The sequence below is a fragment of the Anopheles stephensi genome, unplaced genomic scaffold, assembly GCF_013141755.1.
Source record: "Anopheles stephensi strain Indian unplaced genomic scaffold, UCI_ANSTEP_V1.0 ucontig445, whole genome shotgun sequence".
In the NCBI taxonomy this organism is placed as follows: domain Eukaryota; kingdom Metazoa; phylum Arthropoda; class Insecta; order Diptera; family Culicidae; genus Anopheles; species Anopheles stephensi.
The window spans coordinates 64,607-72,500 of record NW_023405397.1 but is presented as its reverse complement, the minus strand read 5'-3'; the positions used below and the strand labels follow the sequence as shown (position 1 = coordinate 72,500).

Below are 7,894 nucleotides of genomic sequence, written 5' to 3'. Positions count from 1 at the left end.
CCATGCTCACATGTGTGTGTGTGTGTTTAGGTTTGTGTACCATACCTCGTATGTCTCTCTGTGTTAGCACTCTCACTTTCAGCGCCCACGGTCCCGACAAGGATGCGGATCCGAGCACGCCATGCTGCGACAGCCTACCCCCCTATGATGGGGTCAGGACGGTCAGTTTGGTTAGAGTGTTGAGATAACTTGGTAGGCACTCAAGGATGTGTGCATCGGTCGGGTTGAGTCGTCCGATGCGCCATATGCGTTCAACGTGTCGATGTTCATGTGTCCTGCAGTTCACATTCTGACGCGCATTTAGCTGCGGTCTTCATCGATCCATGAGCCGAGTGATCCCCTGCCTAGGGTTTAACGTACACACCGAACTAGTTGATGAATGGAACCGACGTCCATCCATCCATTATACACATACCAACACACAACTCTGGTTCCCTAGTACCACACTGCAGGCGCCCACGGCCCCGACGGTTGCGGAGCCGAGCACGCCAAAGTGCGACTGTCGATCACCCCGTTGTGACACGACAATCAGTCAGTGTATAAGGTACCCGGTACTACCAAAGTGTGCATCTTTACTGACCTTCGCCGAGGCAGTGGTATGTGTATCCCTTTGAAAGAGTTGCTTTCGCTCAACTCTACCAAGTGTGCTACACCATCTTGTGGTTGTAGCGTGCGCGTCAGCATGTGATGCCGACGATGCGTTTGGCAACCTCACTCCCGGACTTGTTTGATCGGTAATGATCCTTCCGCAGGTTCACCTACGGAAACCTTGTTACGACTTTTACTTCCTCTAAATCATCAAGTTCGGTCAACTTCGGCCGTGCCAACTGCAGCTCACGAAGGAACCGCGGAAGGTATGCCTCCAGAGACCTCACTAAATAATCCATCGGTAGTAGCGACGGGCGGTGTGTACAAAGGGCAGGGACGTAATCAGCGCTAGCTAATGACTAGCACTTACTAGAAATTCCAGGTTCATGGGGACCGTTGCAGTCCCCAATCCCAACTAAATGAGCATTTGGGTGATTTCCCGTTCCTCTCGGAATGGGGGCGCCTATTGGCGAGAACACGCTGCTGCCCACATTGTAGCACGCGTGCAGCCCAGAACATCTAAGGGCATCACGGACCTGTTATCGCTCACTCTCACCTTGCTAAACACAAGTTGTCCCGCTAAGCAGGGCAAACTAGTGCGACGACCGCCCGCGAAGGCGCCGCCGCCCCGTAACGTCAGGTGCGCCCGGAGGCACACTGCTGACAGCGTTCTAGTTAGCTTGTTTGAGTCGCGTTCGTTATCGGAATTAACCAGACAAATCATTCCACGAACTAAGAACGGCCATGCACCACTACCCTTAAATTTGAGAAAGAGCTCTTAATCTGTCTTACCTCGATAAGTTCGGACCTGGTAAGTTTTCCCGTGTTGAGTCAAATTAAGCCGCAAGCTCCACTTCTTTTTTTTTTTTAAATACAGTGTGTTTAGTTTTATTAATGGTAAACAAAGAAACATTAACATTAATAAACGCAAACACCGCACCAATACCGACAGCATTCCCTGCACGGGTGTGGCTGCCGGTGTTTTTGCACGTTGAGACCTACTATAATGTTAGGAGCCCGTGCTCCTCCTGATCAAACATGACTGTACAAACAAAAACATTTATTACTCATCACGACATATAAACACCTAACGCGCCTTTGCTACCAAGCCAATACTAAAAGAGACGCTTCACCAAGACAGTAAGTAAATACTAAAGCACACGCCTGCTCGAGTACGCTCTCGCTCTCGTCCACCAACGCAAGCGACCAAAGGCGTATGCTCCATCAAGCTAGCGTGTGGCTGTCTCGGCCTCCGTTATGGCGGCTTCTTCGTCGGCCGACAGCACTTCGCGATGGCGGTCGGCAACCGCATTGCGGGCATGACGTCTTTGACGTTCTCGTTCGCGCCGGTTTGCACGTCGGCGTTCAAGCTCCTCCTCCGCTGGCGGCTGCCTTCTCCGACGCAGTTGGCCCGAACGCACTGGCCGGATTGTACCGGCCCGCAATTGCCGCCGATACTCCTGCTGACGCTGGTTCCGCCTTAACCGTCGGCGAAGAATTTCTTCAGCTGATGGCGGAGCCAAGTTGCGAGCGGGTCTAGCCGGGCGTTGATTGTTGGCTGCTGCTGGTTGGTTGTTGTCTCCTCCATCGTCATCATCCATCAGCTGGCGCCTCTCCCGCTGCTCCCGACGACGTCTCCGCTGGTGAGCGTTGCGGCTGGCTCGACGGTCAGCTCGCCGTCTCACTTCCGCGTGTCGCAGTGCTTCCGTGTTAGCACCGGAAATGGCAGCATTCTCGGCCGATTGGTCATCCAGCCATCGCTGCTGTAGGAAGGTGCAAACTCGTTTTGCAGCCTGTTCCGCCTGCTGCCAGTTAGCTGGGCTTGCCAGCATCCAGCCTGCCAGCTCCTCCGGTGTTACTACTACGCCGTCGTCTTTCGTCAGGAGCTGCACCCTTATGTCCGCGAACCTCGGGCAGTGGAACATCACGTGTTCTGCTGACTCGATCACGGCTGAGTCGGTGCAGAACGGGCAAGTCGGGGCTGAGATGAACCCCATGACGTGCAGAAACTCCCGGAAGAAACCGTGTCCGGAGAGTATCTGACTCAGGTGGAATCCGATCTCTCCATGCTTCCGACCTACCCAACCGCTGATGTCTGGCAATACGCGATGTGCCCAGCGCTTGAACCTACTCGCGGTCGGATGACCGCACTCCTGATTCCAATCGCTCTGCCACTTCGCCATGGTTGCTGACCTTTCCAGCCTCTGTATGACGTCGCGGTCGATCAGCACCCCTTGCTGTAGTGCCTGTTGATGCCGCCTGTGACGCCGGGCAGCTTCCTCCACTTGCAAGCGCAGTGGTATCAGCCCAGCCAACACTACCGCTGTTCCGTAGCTGACTGTGCGAAAGGTACGCGCAACCCCCCTCGCAAGAGGCCGTTGTAGCTGCTCCAATCTCCTTCTGCACCACTGCAGCTCCACCGCTTCCGCCCAGATAGGTGCCGCGTACTTCACCACCGAGTCCGCAACTGCTGCTAGCAAGCGACGCTTCGCTACCCTCGGTCCAGCGTGGTTAGGCATCACGCTGGTGGCCAACTTCACCACACGGAGAGCCTTCGCGGTTGCCTTCTCGATGTGTGGTTTCCACGAGAGGTGGTCGTGAAGTATGACCCCGAGGTAGCGTATTGCTTGCTTTGAGCGGACTTCCACTCCGTCGATCCTTACGGGCACCTGTGGGTGGCCCCGACGCAAACTCGAGATGAGCACCACCTCGGTTTTTTCCGGGGCCAGCTGTAAACGGTGTTGCTGCATCCACGCAGAGATCATTGCTACGGCCTGCTCGGCCACTCCCGCTGCCTCCTCTGGTGTGCATCCCCTTGCCAGTACTGCCAGATCATCAGCGAAGCCGATGACCGATGCTCCGTCGGGCAGCTGCAGGCGTAACACTCCATCGTACAGGATGTTCCATAGCGTGGGGCCCAAGATGGACCCCTGCGGAACTCCTGCCGTTACCTGTCGTGTTACCGGACCGGTGTTCGTGTCGTACGTCAACACGCGGTCAGAGAAGTACTCCTGCAAGATGCTGCGCAATCTTGAGGGCACTCCTTTTTCCTGCAGCGCCTGTGAGATCGCCAGCCAGTCCGCGGAGTTGAATGCATTCCGGACGTCTAGCGCTACAACCAACAGACAGCGCTTGTCTCGCTGGTTTGTCCGTCCAAAGCTCATCGCGGATCTGGCAGCATCAATCACCAACTCCACCGCCTGAAGTGTGGATCGCCCGCATCGGAACCCGAACTGTTGCTCAGAAAGTAGCGGTCCTGATGGCACCTCGATGTGGTCGTTCAGACGATCCAGCAGAACTCGTTCAAACAGCTTCCCCGGAGTGTTGATCAGCATCACCGGCCTGACCGATGACGGTTCTCCGGGGGGTTTTCCTGGCTTGGGAATGAGAACCAGCTTGGCCGTCTTCCACTGGCGAGGAAAGTGGCCGTCGTCCAGCAGCCGCTGGAACAGTCGAACGTGCGTAGCTGGGTATGCCCGCACAGCAGCAGTCAGCGCGGCATTTGGCACGCCGTCCAAACCTGGCGCCTTCCTCGGATTCAGACCCGCAACGATATTGAGCAGCTCCTGTTCGGTAATGGGTCGAATCGGTACACCGTCTGGTTCGATGTCAGGCCAGTTGACAGGGGAGTGTTCCGGGAAGAGCACATCCACAATGTGCTGCAGGTTGGCCGGATCGCGTTCTGGTGCAACGCGACTCCCTCCGAGCCGTTGCAGCAACTCCCCCTGCCACCGGCCTGTCTCGTCCTCCTCGAGATGCTGGATGTATTCTGCGTACCGATCCCGCTTGCTTGTGCGTATCGCCGCTGTCAGGCGATGGCGTGCCTCCTGCAAATCCACCGACATTGCAGATCGAGCCTCAGCGTCAGCAGCCGAGAGCGATTGTCGTTGTTCCCAGAGTTGGCGGCACTCTTCGCGCAGTTGACCGATTTGTGGCGTCCACCAATACGTCGGTTTACCGGTGTGGCCAACGTACGGGGTGACCTCCGCCATAATTTCTCCACAAGCTCGGCTGAGAGCGCGTGTCAGGCTCTCCGCATCGGTAACTCCAACCTCGTACTGAATCCGCTGCAGCGCAATAGCAAAAAGCTCGCCATCAAACTGCCGCGTTTGCCACCTACGCCCTGCTGCACGCACTGTCGAAGTCTCTTCCCGTGTGCGATGACTCCTTGTTGCCTGGTTCTCGCCAACTGTGAAGCGAATGTACCGGTGATCGCTGTACGAGTAGGCATCCAGCATCCTCCATTGTTGCTCGGGGTCCCCCACCAGGTCAGAGCGGCAGATGTTGGAGCTTGCGAAAGCAACATCGACGATGCTCGGGCGAGCAACGCCGTTTCCAAGGAAGGTGTCATCCCTCCCCAGATTCAACACCTCAAGCCCGAGCTCTTCCACAAGCTGTGCCAGCTCCTCTCCCTTGGTGTTGACGCGTTCACTACCCCATGTGCCGTGCCACGCGTTAAAGTCGCCTACGAGCAGCACACGAGAGTGTCCCGAGGCAAGCGTCTCGATACGCTCCAGCATGCCGACGAATTCGGGGACCCCAATGCTCGGTGACGCATAGCAGGCGATGATGGTAATGCCTGCTACGTCCGCCGCTACGATGCCGGAGAAGCACGTACTGCGTACGCGTTGCACTGGATGGGTTCTACCGCTCACGACAATCGCCACCTTGTTATCGCGGTCTACCACCCAGTTTGCGTTGTTCTCCGGGACCGAGCACAGCTCGCACATCACCAATACATCAGCTCGTTCCGTCCTCATAGTGTTGAGTGCCAGGTCTTGGGCACTTCTACTCCGGTTGGCATTTAGCTGGAGGACCTGCAGTCTTAGGGCCATCACAACTGAGGCCGTCCTCCTCCAATGCAGTTGTAGGCGGCGATTCGATGAGGGCCACCACACTTGATGCATCGCACCTCCTGCTTGCATGCAGCCGCACGATGACCGGCCTCACCACACCGTATACAGCAGTTGCTGCGGTCCACCCCTGTGCAGTAGGCCGCCAAATGGCCTCGCTCGAGACAGCGGAAGCAACGACGCATCGAAGCGTCCAGCCTCGGCACCCTCTCCACCCTGCAGGCGGAGTAGTCGATGAGCAGGGGGTCAGTCCTGCTCATGATAGCCTCCGCTTCCGCCCGCGGCAGACGAAGGCGTGCCCGCTTGGTAGCGTCAGGCAGCTCCCACATACGGATCGAGGCCACTGTCGGCTCTTTCTTCAGTGCCGACTTCAGGGCCTCTTTGATTGTGGCTTCCTCGGTCAGATGGTCCACATTGCGGACAATGACCTCAGCCATCTCCGTGACCACCTTGACCGTCCCTTTATCGCCAAGAACTGCCTGGATACGATCACGCAGCGCAAGCGAGTCGACCTCGCGCGTGAGGTCCATCCGCAGGTTGCCCTTTGGGGTCCTCTTTCCAATCCGGATGTATTTCTGCGCATCCTCTAGCGCAGGGGCGGTCCGGATCGGTCGATACATATCGGCAAAGCTCACGCCTGGTGCCGGTATCACCAGTATGGCGTCTGGTCGTCTCCTACTTGTCCGTTGGGCTGGTTGGGGGAAACGTTGGGGTGCCTTTGGCGGCTGGGGCCGCTGTTGTTGCTGAGGCTGCCTCGGAGGCCTCTGCCCAACCGTTTGCCACCCAGGTGACAGGACGTCCCGATAAGACAGCTGCTGCGGCTGAGGGCGGACTGCTTCACGCCCCGGTCTCTGCTGCTGCTGCCTTTCCTTTTCCGCTTCAGCGCGCAATTGGTCCTGCAACTCCAGCAACCGATGGTGGGCAGGACCGCTTGTCTCACGGGTCAGTGCCCTCGTGCGCTTTTGAGACCGCTTAACGGTCTTCTTACTGGGTCCAGGCTGGGATACCGCTTGGTTTCCCAAGCCCGTACCAACCGCGGAGGAGTACATCTCCGACACCGTCCGTGTCCCCATCCTATAGAGTTCAAGCTCTCGCCTAAGAACTTTATTCTCCTGGTCGCTGGCTTCCAGCCTCTCCGTCACTTGGGTCAGCCTCTCGGTCATCGTTTCCAGCTTCTGCAACAGTCTCTCGATGAGCTGGTGCGATCCCTCCGGCGCCCCATTCGAATTCACTGGTCGAACGGTAGCAGCCGTTGCTTCCGGTGAGGTCACCCTGCGTGGTGACGGAATCGGTGGTGTAGTGGCTGCGGTCCTCCGTGAGCCATTCTCTTCCCGCATCTCTTCCTCTAAAGAGGTTGGCTCGGGGGAGGAGAGAACCACCACCATCGGGACGGCGGAGGCCGGCAAACCCGAATTATTCTCCTCGCTGGTTGCCACTGGTTCCTGTGGCGTCGTGCCATGGAAAGCCGCCATTGTTCTTGGTGAAACCTCAATCGGCTCCAACACCACTCGTGGCTGAAGAGGTGGCTCACCTATACGCCGTTTCTTCACCACCGCCTTCTTCAGTGATTCCGGAACAACCGGAACATCAGATTCCGACTCCCCGTTGTCGGTGTCTGATCCCATCTTGAGTTGATGGGCGCAAACTATCCGCTATTTACGTCATCTCCCGCCAGATGACGAAAACCGGGAAGATTTCCTGCTCGCTAACACTTAGCAGGTTCGTCGCCTGTCCTACCACCCAAGTCTCCACGGTTTGGGATGGTTTCCCGTTGCAGGTGGGGGGGCGGAGGGGCTTCGGACACACACCACACAAATTTTCACGCACTCGCACTTAATTTCCCCTAAATATCCCCCTTTTTGAAAGTTTGCCAATATTCAGGCGAGGGTGGGGGGAAGTGGGGTTTGCGGTGGGCCCCAGAAACTCCTTGAAAAATTTGTCCTCCTCACGTTATACGGGAAAAACCACACCCCGGAATTTTCCGTACTTATTTAAAAATTTCCGCTCACTATTTCCCTTATTAAGGCGCTCGTCGGCGCTCGGACGAAGGGGGAGGGGGGATATGGGGAGCGGGGACACCTCGTTTCACCACCAAAAGTTGCATATGATTTTTCTCAACACTTTCCACCGGTTTTTAGAATTTTCCGTACACTTTTCGAATTTTCCCGCCCAATTCCTTATTTTCCCTTATTAAGGGATTTTTTCCCTTTCGGTCGGGGTGCGGGGGGGAAATGGGTGGCAGGAAAATTATCAAGATGTCCCGAAAATTATTATAGAGTTTTCTGAATAATCTCCACTGGTTTACACGATTTTATGACACACTTTTTCTTAATTGAAAAAATTTACACTAATGTCAGAATTTTTTGTCCCATGGGAATTTATTTTTGTCCCATGGGTCATGGGACATGTCCAATGTCAAATTTTTGTCACCACTATAAATGCACTTTTTTTGG

The 7,894-nt window shown here is 56.1% G+C and overlaps 1 non-coding gene across 1 annotated transcript; it reads right to left on the bottom strand.

Moving 5' to 3' along the window:
- Positions 1-194: 194 nt before the first annotated feature.
- Positions 195-352, bottom strand: LOC118517047. The gene has a single exon (XR_004908246.1). It is a non-coding gene; the product is annotated as a 5.8S ribosomal RNA (ribosomal RNA).
- Positions 353-7,894: the final 7,542 nt, after the last annotated feature.